At 37.8% G+C, this 12,849-nt stretch overlaps 1 protein-coding gene across 5 annotated transcripts in view; it reads right to left on the minus strand.

Annotated features, from left to right (window-relative positions):
- The window catches only part of LOC108589501 (uncharacterized), a 358,276-nt gene extending 347,606 nt beyond the window's left edge, over positions 1-10,670 (minus strand). For all 5 annotated transcript variants that reach the window (XR_013532479.1, XR_013532478.1, XR_013532477.1 and 2 more), the window contains exon 1: positions 10,307-10,670. The gene's annotated coding sequence lies outside the window, so the exon portion shown is untranslated. The remainder of the gene's footprint in view (positions 1-10,306) is intronic.
- Positions 10,671-12,849: the final 2,179 nt, after the last annotated feature.

Here is a 12,849-nt window from a genome sequence, read left to right on the forward strand (position 1 = left end):
CTGAGAGGGGCAAAGACCCTTGCCCATATTTTCTCAGGAGCTGAGCCTTTGCTCTACCTCCTGATGGAAAACATAGTTAACAAGCCACCTTAAGGGCACCATTGTTTGTTTGCACTGTGTATCTTTGAAAAACATATATTAACTCTTAAACTGCTTTGTAAGCTATTATCACAAGCCCCCTTAAACTGCTTTGTAAGCTATTATTACAGGCCCCCTTAAAACTGCTTTGTGAGCTGTTATCACAAGCCCCTGATAACTACTTTGACATGATTTCTGTTCCCTTTTCTGTTTGCCCCCTTTTCTGCTGAGCTGAAGTAAATGCTGAGCTAAAGTAAATGTAACAAGAAAAAAGGTATAAAAGCTGTCACCCACAAAAATAAAGTTGCTGTTTGACTACAGGTCACTCAGACCTCCAGACTCCTTTTCTTTCTTCTTTCACTTCTGTGCACTCTCTCCCTCAGGTTGAACGAGACATCTACATTGGTGGTCTCGGCGGCTCCCATAGGTTGGTAGCCCCCCGGCAGATGTGCCGGACCACAACAATGGTAGATGATTTGCTTGCAGCTATTTAACTATATGATGGGAAGCCAAGCTTCTAACCAGGCCTCAGACTACTTTCTCACCCTCTTGCCAATATCACCTGCTTGATTCTAGATCTTGTCCTGGGTAGCCCCATGTTCCTAACAACCACTTTTAAAGTTTGACATGAAATCAATCTTCCATTATGTAGCATCTTTAACTAATCATCTCAAAGGGATGTTGTTGGCACTGTGTATCCATAACCCTAGTGTCAGGCACCTGGAGGAGCAAGGCCTTTCAGCCTGCTGAAGTTATCTTGATCCTTGGACTTTTTTCAGCTTCTGACATACATATGGAGTCCCAAGTATTTTATGGTGGAAAATTCAGTCTTCTTCACTATGTGGTTTCTTGTAAGGGTCATGTTTCTCCTGGTTATCTTATCTGGAATCTCTACTTCCATTAATCTGTATCTTGCTCATGTCTCTTCCTGTGGCTATTCCCTTTTCTATACTCTTTATTAAATGAATGTAGAACATTAAAGAGAAGCACTATTTAATTTCTTTATTTCTCCCTATACCATTTAAATACTCCATGTAATAAATTTTATTGTTTGAGATTCAGGATAAAGGTAGGGGAAGTTATATTATCGTAATAATTTTTCAGTGCCTTTAGTTTTAAGTGGCAATGATTTGGCAGGAAATGGCACAATTTTCAAATTCCCATCCTTAAAAACTGATAACAGTAATCTGTTATACTGGTACCTTGCTCTTTACTGCTTTGCCAAACACCAAAATAAATTAATGCAATAATGACAAATCTAGGTAAATTCATACCTGCCCAATGAAAATGGAAAAAAAGAAACTATTTCTAATTACCTATACCATGTTTATTCTCTTTAATCTTATAGCTAAGAGATTTGGGAGTATTATTTGGCTATAAAATAGGACTAAATGAACTACACAAAGGCTACTGATTTTCTCTGGTATAACAACGAACTTCAAAGTTTGATTGCTTTCTAGAAATCCAGCTGGTAGAAATGCAAGGCAACAATCTATATGTAGAATTTATTATTTATTTCTTGAACTTTCAAACCTGCTGAAAGTATAATACCTCCTTTATCTGTTGCTTTGTCAAATTTGAATCTAACAGTGCAACCAGTACTACTTTCATTTATTTATATAAACTGTAAAACGTAAATGTGGCATTCTATGGGTTGTTGTGGGGTAGGAGGTGGCTATTGGATGGTATTTTAGTTAAGAAATCCTGGAATACCATATTCCTGACCCAAATTACAGCCTACCTTCCTCTCTGTGAGTTTCCCAGTAAAATTACAAGCCAGAAAAAAAAAAAAATTCAAGCATCCCTTTGACGTGAACTTAAACTCTAGAAGTGGAACTTTCCATTTAACCATAACATTGCCTTACAGTAAAGGCACAAGGGGCCACTCCTTTTTCCTAATCCCAAACCTTCATCTTCAGCCTCTAGCTTTCTGCCTCCTACTGTCTTAACAAAAGAGATCAGAGAGAGGAGAGAAGAAGCTAACTGTTCTATGTACTGTTCTTCTGATATAGTGACCCTATGTCCTCAGGAACCACGTGCAACAAATGTTCCAGAATCTGACCAATCAAATTCTCTTCTCTTCTTGGTTTATAAAAGACAGGTGTGAGAAAGTCTTCTGACAAGAGAAAAAAAAAAGTTTCTTTCCAGTCTCTCTCCCCACCTCTGCGATTGCCTTCACTGTAGTCCTTCACAAATAAGGAATATGAAACACATATGTTACCTAATATAAATGCACCTTATGTTCTTCATCTTGTTTTTTCAGTCACTTCTTCCAGTGAAAAAGGAATTAGGTTGATAAGAACACAGCTAGTGTAAAATAAGTCAGCCAGTAAGATACAAGTTTTGAAATATATTACATAGGTAAACATGGAGGGATAATTTGTCACACTATATTTTAATAATTAATGTACTCTGGGGAGCTGTGAAAAAGCCACTTTCTGGAAGGCACTGTTATTTTGAGGCTCCATTCCTAATATTCTATCTGATTAATAAGCACAGTGAAATTCAATTCAAACAATGTACTTTGCATATTAAAAACGAGACCTACAGATATGCCATAAAAATTAGATTTAAAGGAGAGGTTTACCACCTGATAAGTTTGTAAATGAATGATTACTACCAATTTGAAGCTTCTAAAAAGCTTTTATATTTAGGTCTTTGGCTCTAAGAGGTATATTAGGGATGTGAAATATGTTTGTGGAACATAGCCATGACCAAAAGATGCTATTGAATTTTCCTTCTGCCTTATGGATACATTCATGGAGATAAAATTTGATTACCAAACTGGAAGAGTGGAGAAGTGGGAGCAAATTAATTTTGGGGGGCTCCCCACTTCTTCTTTCTGAACTTTTTGCTCTCTTTGTGACAGTGAGCTATCACCATTCTTCTTGCTGATCACAATCTGCTCTAGAGAAAATCTATGAAATAGATCATTTTCAAATAATTTAAATTTTAGTTTCTATATTTCCTACCCAAAGGGGATGTTTATGTCTTGATATTTTGACATTATAGCTTATTGAACAACTTCAAGCACCAAAAAACAGATGGAGACGGTTTTCTTAGATAGAAGGATCTTCTTTCTTCCCAGACTGTTTACCTAGTTTTAGTTCTGTTGAAATAATCAAAGAATTCTCACACCGCAGCTTAAAATAACACACTACCTTTGAGTGACAAGATATTTTCTTCTCATTTTATATTACTTGTGAGATAATTCACAGCTGAAACCCTAACAAAATGGCTCTTTCAACTGCCTTGTAACTACAGCTTTTCTTCCTGAACATTTTTGACAGATTACTTTGAGTTCAGGGGAACTGATGGCTGAAAGGGACTAACTGTGATGTCAGAATACAGCAACTCCACCAACCACAACTCACTTTGGTTAGGCTGACAAGATGGATTTCCACAAAGTTTTTCAGACCAATGTGTAAGAAAAAATGAGGTTGATAATTTCCTTTTAATGATAATTTTATCATCTTTAATAATCATGAATGCATCCAGAGACAGAAATGTATTTCCCCTGTATTTTGTCGAATTCCAATTTAATTTCCTAAGTTCCATAGAGCTAGATGATAAATAATTGCTTGTGTTCAGTCAGCAATGCCCAAATAATTCATATTTTTAGAGGGCAGTTATTAAAAATGACCTTAATCAATGAAATCACTAAATCACCAAGCACATTTTAGTAAACAAGCAAGCAGCCACTAGGTAATTATCATTATCCCATTTTGTAATGCATGTGATATAACAGAATACCAAAGACTGGATGATTTATAAAGAAAAGAGGTTAAGTGAGCACATAGTTATGTAGAAAGTTCAAGACTGGGCAATTCCATCTGGTGGCTTCTGGTGAAAACCTCATGCAATGTCATAACACGGCAGGGAAGCAGAAGTGGAAGTGGGCAAGTGAAAGGGACAGAACACAAGGCACAATGATTTCTAACAACTCATTCTGACAAAAACTAACCCAGTCCAGCAAAAACTAATCTAGTCTCACAAGAAAGATATTAATCCATCTTATCAACCTAATCATGTCTTAAAGGTTCTGCCTCTCAACAGCATTATTCTGACAATTAAATTTCAACATGAGTTTTGGTGGGGATAAACCACATTCAAACCGTAGCACCTACAGAGAGAAAAAAAAAAAACCTGGATGGAACTAGTACTGAGCCTGAGGCTTGAGAACTATTTTGCAAATGCTTCAAGGAATCAGTTTCTAGCATAATGTCTATTACAACAATCCCAAAAGCAACATATTGGAGGTATTAAATAGTCTGAAAGCCAAGAAGTGGCTAAGAGTGTATGCTTTGGGAAGGAATACCTTAACTCAAATTCTGTCTCTTCTAGTTACTAGCTCCATGTATTGGTTAGCATGACCCTACCTGCTGTAATAAATAAACCCCTAAATCTCAGTGGTTTCATAAAACAGGTGTCTCTGGTTCTTTCAAGAAAAGACCTGAATAAGTACTCTGATTGGTTAGTATCACTTCAAAAACTCAGGCTCTGTCTGCCTTATGGTTTTACCATTCTCAAACACAGTTTCCAAAGTTTATAATACACAGAGGAAGAAGCATAGAGAGTTGTCCATTGGGATATTATTATGAGTTAAGCCTGGAAGTTGCACTCCTCAATCCTCAAGAGTGACTCAGTTAGAACTCAGAAACATGGGCACAATCAACTAAAAAGGAAAGCTGGGAAATCTCCTTTGTGTGTTTTTCCAGAAAGAAGACAGAATGGATTGGGTTATAAGGAAACCAAGCTCTGACAATCTGTGTGACCTGCAAAATACTTAATCTTTCTACACAATTTCCTCATTCATATGTGGAGTTAAAATGCCTCTGCCCACTGGATTGTTATGAGGAGTTTATCACAGTGTTCTGCAAATAGCAGCAAAGCTATTGTAACTAATAATAACATTTCACTGAACATTTCCTCTATGTTGATAAAGGCTTTATTAATCCCTATTTTTTGGCTATTCAATGTTAAACACTTATGCACAATTCAAAATGTATTATTATGATAAATGACTCTTTCATTCCTAGCCTAGCTGTATTCAAGAAAAGCAAAAAAAGTGACAATGGTCAAGTGACAAAGGACATAGAATTCACACATGTTCAAATCAAATGCAGCAGAGGGGGAAGACTTTTCAGACTGATAAAGTAGTATACCCTTTCTACAGTTGTAAGAATGAAGAAGGCTTGAATAATTTTGTTGAAATATTTGGTTACCTACTTATGAGAATTGTGAAGAAGCCATTCAGAGAAAATCATAATGCTTTTATCAGAACTTCTTTCTTTTCTTTTAACGCTTCCTGTCCTTTGGATAAGATATAAAGAATTTACCTTCCTAGCTGCTGACCTCAAGAAAAGTAAAATGATAGTTAGACCTAGTCTAGTTAATTGAGCCCTTCAGGTAATATCTTTATACACACAATTTTTTAAGAATTTTGATGGATCTAAAACAATCTAACAATATCATGTTTTTAATGCAAATGAAAGTTTTCAAAGGCTACCAGTTGAAGCTGGTTTATAAATCATAAAGAGGTGTAATTGTTCTTCTCCACTAGGGCAGAAATTTGTACCTTGATGTTATGGAATCTGTTGCATTTTCTCTATGGGATGTTTTATTTTGGCTTATATCAGAAAAGTGTCCATTCTTGGCTTGTATTTATAAATGATTTCCATAGGCCCTTAGGAAAAATCTTCAGTGACATTGATACATTCATGAACTGGCGCTATTTTACCAACCTAAAATGTCTATGACACAACCAAGGGAATGGTTTTATTGGTTACCCCAATGGATCAAGAATGGACAACACTGGAAATAAAACCACTTTGGCACACTTGAAACAGTTGTTGGATAGGGTACAGAAGTGCTAACACAAACATGTAGCAGAGAATTTGACAGCATGGCTCTAGGCAAGATATGGAGATGGATTTGGAAAATACATCTGCTGCCTAAAGATGCAGCTAAAACTACCCAGAAAGGGGCTAAGGGGCAGAGACTCGAGAGTATAGAATAAAATAGGTAAGCCTAATCTTAAATATTTTTACAGGGCAAATGAGGTGCTTTAAAATATGGCTGCTACTCATCTCTTTTGCCTTATCTTTGTGCTCTCCCTTTATTGAATTCATTTTTCTCTCATTTTTATTGCATTTTATATTCTTTTAAGCACAAAGTCATGCCTCCCTTCTTGCCCCAGCAACTCCTACTTACCCCTTAGGTCTTGGCTTAACTGATGCTCTTTACAAGTGGGCACTCTTGACATTCTAAGACTGAATGGCGTGTTCTTTTCCATATGACACTACTTTGATCCAGTGATTATCTATTACGGCAGTTATGAATTGCCCATATCTCTTACTAGCTTTCATGTTCCTTGAGTTTAGAAAACAGATAACTTGTTATTGTGTTCTTCTAGTATCTCATAAAGTGCTACACACATATTAGGTCTTCAGTAATTTTACTGAGTGAATAATTGACCAAAGAATGTTATCTGTCCTATCATTTGCCTTCAAAGGATTATACCAGTTTTTTTTATCTTGCTGAGGCTATGTTCTTAGATCTATACTAAAGACCTATTGCCTTTTGCTCAAGTCTAGCTTATTTCAAATAACTTGAACTCTGTTGAGATCTCCCTAGAGGTGGCAGATAAATAGTTGAAAACACCAAGAACTGGCCAGGCACAGGGGCTCAAATCTGTAATCCCAGTGCTTTAGGAGGCAAAGGCAGGAGGATCACTTAAACCCAGGAGTTCGTGACCAACCTGGGCAATGAAGCGAGACCCCATCTCTACAGTTTTTTTTTAATTAGCTGGGCATGGAGCAGTGAGCTATAATCATACCCCTGCACTCCAGCCTGGGTTATAGAGTGAGACCCCATCTCTGAAAACAAAACAAACAAAAACTAAACAAAAAAACCATCAAGACCTATCTAATGGTTTGGTGGTTATTTGATCTGAGAAAAATGGTAACTCCTTCCCCTGTTCCTTCCTTGGAAGAATACTTTTGTCTTTTCATATTTAAAAAGACATGATATATTTTACATTTCTCAAATTCTATTTTTTCCTGCCCAAATCATTCAGAGAAAAATGAATTATGTTTATAGAAACCATTGTAATCTAGAGAAGAGCACTGCTATGTAAATAGAATATGCTACATTGTTATCTTCAGTTACCTTTGGAAGTTTTGCATCTGAAAAGCATCAATTTCAAAATTAAATTATGCTCCATTTCATATTTCTAAATCATGATTAAAACAGTGTTTGGACCAGCAGGTTTTCTACTAACACACACTTATATACAAGATGCTGCCCTGCATTGCTGTCTAAATAATCCTTTCCAGAGATGAAAGGTTAATTACCAGCTGTTCTAATGATTTGTTGTTATTGATTTAAATGCTCAATTTATTTCAATCACAGTTGTACAATTTTATGCTACAAAAGTTTCCATTAACCCTCTAAAGAAAGTGCAGTTTCCCTATAAAATAATACTTCCTAACGGTGTAAGGCAAGGGTGGCAAGTTGAGTGGGGGAAGGTGGCAGAGGAAAAAAACACTTTGGAATCCTCTCAATAGAAGGTTCCAATGGTTTGTGAATGATCGTCACTCCATGTGGGAAAAAAATATGAAGATTAAGAATATATAATTATTGTGTATTTTGATTCTTAAAACAAGACCATGCACATTCAAATTTCAAGTTTACAAATGAGAGAAATGGGCAAATAGAAATAATGTGATTGTCCAGGTATACCTACTAAATTAAAGCCAAAGGCAAGTGTATTAGTCCATTTTCACACTACTATAAAGATACTACCCAAGACTGGATAATTTACAAACAAAGGAGGTTTAATTCATTTACAGTTCCCCAGGGAGGCCTCAAGAAACATACAATCAGGACTGAAGGGAAATCAGACACCTTCTTCGTGGCAGGAGAGAGCATGTAAAGGAGGAACTGTCAAACACTTATAAAACCATCAGATCTGGTAAGAACTCACTATCAGAACAGCATGGAGGAAACTGCTCTCATGATCTAATCACCTCCTTCCTTTGGCACATGGGATCACTGGTCCCTCCCTTGACACCTAGGGATTATAATTCCAGATGCGATTTGAGAGGGGACACAGAGCTAAACCATAACAGCAAAACTATAATTTAGGTATCTATTTCCATCTGGAACCCCCGACACACACACACAAATCTATGCCCTGTTTTTTTTTTTCAACTTTATGTTTTTAAAACCATCAAAGGTTGCTGAAAAGTCTAAATAAACTAACTATGAAGCCCTTTGCACATAGCCTACACAAAGTACACTCTCCAATAATGGCAGTCACTATTGATGCCATTACCAGCATTAACTACTTACAAGTAGGGCTAACAGAACCTCATGGGAAATGTCTGCATTTCAAGGTTAACTATGAGGTATGGTGAGTCTATTATATCTTCATTAAATTTACTGCATGGATACATGTTAAGTATAACTCTTTTTAAAAAATAGTTACCCTAGTTTTACACTCATGCCAATTATGCTGCTATTCACTCAAAATGTTAGAAGATAGCACTGAGACCAGACCATAGAACCAGCTACTATACCCGGGGAAGCAGACAGATTTATTACTTCACAATTACACCTCTTATATCTACACGACTTTAGGGTTTATTTCTGAGGTACAAGTATCTTCACACCTCATTTACTGCAAAACTTTGTGACTTTGACTTTAGCGCCTAAAACAAAAATCCTTTGTGAATGAAAAATAGTGAAGATTAGCCAGAAAAATGAAGTATTGGGGCCTAAGAGACAAGTACTTCTCTTAGTAATTTAACCAATAAATAATGAATAATCTGATTTTCTACACAATTTGAAGCATTACTTTCAAGTCACCTGCTGACATCTCTATGACAATTTGGAGAAACAAATACCATGTCAGGCAGCCTGTGCACTTTAATTTTTAACTATTTGAGAGATGATGGTCTCACCATGTTGCACAGGCTAGACTGAAACTCTGGGATTAGGCAATTCTCCCACTTCAGCCTCCCCCAGAGTAGCTAGGACTACAGGTGCACACCACTGTGCCTGGTTATTCTGTGCACATCGATTTCTTCTCGGCTAGGGAAGAACAGAAGGTTCGCATGTCAGTTTTGCTGAACCTAAGATCACCTCCTGTCAACCCAATGTCTCTTCCTTTACATCCCTATAGATCTTTGTTCTATTTTTTTTTTAAATTTATTAAAGTCATTTTTCAATGCCTTGAGACTCAGTATTACTATAAAATACTTGCCTAGTTTGAGTACTTTTGGTTTCAAGTAAGGAAAATCTACTCAAACTATATTAAGTCAAAAGAGCAACTTAGATGGAAGAAGGAATCTATAGGAGAAGCATGAGCAGTCTAGTCTTAAAAAGGATGGAAATAAGAAAATGGATATAATGCTTCGAGGCAGCCAAGGCCCATTTGTCTGTGGACCTGTCGCAGCCTCTCCAGAACCATATCATCTTTCATCACTTCTCCTCTCTTTTGTCTCACTCATTCCCCTTGGCTGACTGGCTTCCCCTTCTTTCTCTGCCCATGATGTGAAATGGTTGCCCTGTAACCCCTTAACTCAAACAAAACGAAAATATGACCAGCATTTTGAAATGCAAATTCCAAACTCCTGGGAGAGGAATTAGCATTAATCCACTGGGGTCAAACACCTACTTGGACTAATATATTATTTCAGGGAGAGAGGATTTATATAACACAAATGCCATATCAGCATCAGCTTCCACTTACCCATCCCCCACCCCCATTCTCAGGCTAGAACGCGCAATCTTCAGAGAGTGTGGTATGAACTGAGAATATGTTTTCATTTTGAAAACATCATTTCTCATCCACATTCTTCCCTAAAAAGGTTTTTCCATTTTTATTACCTCAGGGAGAATGTGAAAAGGATACCTCCTGCCAAGCACTGCCAGAGCTATTCACATACTCAAAAGCAAATGAAGACACCATAACTAATCTCTGGGAGACATCCTGAGCATCTACGTGATGCCCAACAAATGGATCAATCTGGTTAAAACAGAACCACACAGACCATCTTCCTTTAGACATGCTGAGCAGCCTCTTCCCTGCTTTTGCTTTGTAGTAGACATTGGTGCTGATGTCATGGCATAAGTTGCAGTCAATATGAGCTTTCTTCTGACACAAACACAAACACGCTTACTGCCACAAGCACAGATGCACTTTTTAAGAGGCAAAACTTACTTTTTTCTTTTTTTGAGATGGAGTCTCACGCGGTAGCCCAGGCTGGAGTGCGATCTCGGCTCACTGCAACCTCCGTCTCCCAGGTTCAAGCTGCAAGGCTCTGTCTCTCACTATTACTGGTTTGAACCCCGAGAGCACGCCAACAAACAACACAAGGCAGTGTGGAGCAACACGCCACGTCTGGATATAAACAGGCTGAGGCCTAAAATGGCATCAGCCCCAAGTGAGGGCGAGGCAGGGGTTTTATAGTCTCCTGTAAACAGGAAGTATCCCAGTCTGACGTAACTGCTACATGGTACCCAGATGGCATCTCTTTCGACCTTCAGGGGGTACTTGTCTTCCGGCCAGCCCTCTTCCGGCTTCTGCTCGCTCGCTGACGCCCGCTGCTGACGTAGGCTGCAGGCGCAAGTGGTCTCGGCGCCTTGGGACCGAGGAGGGAGGAGTTATTCCCCCAAGCTTTCTGGCCAGGGGGAGAATCTTTAACCAGGCGATTCTCTTGCCTCAGCCTCCCAAGTAGCTGGGATTACAGGCGCCCGTCACCATACCAGCTAATTTTTGTATTTTTAGTAGAAACAGGGTTTCACCATGTTGGCCAGGCTGGTCTTGCCGGCCTTAAATACTTTTTCTTTAAACAGCTGGCATCCCAGTGTCTAATGACTGGACAGCACTGTACTCTATAGCCCAATCATTTGTGTCTAAATAATTTTTGAGGCTCCGTTAGTGCCAGATGAACTCTGCTAAGCCTGATGATACAGGAGTGCACAAACCATGATCTATACATTTAGAGGGATTTCAGTTTAGTAGGAGGGAAGCTTAAGCCTACAGGTTGCTAAGATGCAGTACATGAGTTTTAAGATGGGTGAAGGACAGGGTGCTTTGGGAGAATACTTTCTGAGAAAAGACCTGAAGGATGTTTGAGGGAGGAAGGAGACACACTCGAGGTCAGTGCAGGTGGAGGAGGGAACTCCAGGAAACATAGTACAAAATGAAGTGGAAATGAAGGTAAAACCCATTTGGGCAGAGCCCTGTCAATCAAAGGTTAAAGACCTTGACTCAAACCTAAGCCTAATACGTTTAGACAGAGAAGTGATCTGATTGCATTTCATTTTAAAAGATTACACTGACTGTTATGGAGAATAGATAAGTGGTCTGGAATGGGGAAGGAAAGAGCGTGAAGTATGGGAACTAAAAATAATTTAGGCTGATCGAAAATCAAGAATAATGTGAACAGATAATTCACATAATGGTGATAAGATATGAGGTTATACAGGTGAATTGCAGGTGGGGGCACCATAGAGTATATCATAATGGTATGGGGAGAAATGTAGCCTATGATCCAACAATGTACACAAGACAGTCATTTCTTCTACATCCTCTAGTATTTTTTGTTTACAAAACCAGCCATTTGATAATGCCTCCTTTCCACCAAATCAATTTGCCCAAACAACCAATTTTTTCAAGGCTAGAGTCTAAAAAGAATACCTTTGATAAATGTCATAAAATATCTAATGCCAAATGAGTTAGATGATCCTATCAAGAAAGAAAGGAAGGAAGGAAGGAGGGAGGGAGGGAGAGAAGGGAAGGAAGGAAGGAAGAAAGAAGGACTTGTTATCCTTTCCTTTTAACGCCAAACGTTGCCATTGCAATTCTTATTCATTTCATAAGATAAACGTTTCCAGAAACTAGTATCACATTTGCACTTGCATTAATTATTCTGATTACATGTGATGTTGAAAATACTCCACCAAAAGGTTTGGGCCTTTTCTCCCCTTTATTTCAGCTTGTCAGGAGACCAGAGACAGTGCCAAATGAATAGCGTTTCTTAAATTAAAAAAATTAGCCATTATATTCTCTATGATTTACAGAGTTGAGCTCAATAAAGAAGTTTCTGAAAATGGTGAGTTCCTCATTTCTGAACATGTTTAACAGAGCCTGGAAGATTACTTGAGGGCATGAAGGTGAAGTAGATATATCAGAAAAAAATGACCTTAAAAAATTCCTCCCAACTGTTCCCTTCCATAATTTATTGTCAGTCCACTCCACATAAAGATCTGACTGTATTATAGTTCTTAAGCTTCATAGCTCTCAAGAAACTAAAATTTTTTTTTATACTTACAATTATTTATCTTCAATTGCAGATTCTTAACCAAGGCTATCAGGCTTATTTTATTTATCCTGTTTCTTAAAGGGGGATTTAATTCACAGAGAATTAAATGAGGTTACTTTTGAGTTATTATGATGTGTGCTTTGCCAAGGCAGACGTTAGAAGATGTTAAGTTTCCGTTTGATCAAAATCATGCTTCCAAATGGGACTTCAATCTCTTTGTTTTACAGAGGAGGAAACTGCATAATTGGAGTTTGGAATAAAGGCATTAGCTGATGTAAACATTCTCAGCTTTCTATATCCTTCAATAGCCATATCCCAGCATACCATGTAAAAAGTGAATAGACTTTAAACATAGACAGACATGACTGTATCTCTCTCGGCTCTGATATTTATGTTTATCTTTGGGTAATTTACTTAACCTCTCTGAGTCTCTACT

The sequence above is a fragment of the Callithrix jacchus genome, chromosome 2 (assembly GCF_049354715.1).
Source record: "Callithrix jacchus isolate 240 chromosome 2, calJac240_pri, whole genome shotgun sequence".
NCBI lineage: Eukaryota > Metazoa > Chordata > Mammalia > Primates > Cebidae > Callithrix > Callithrix jacchus.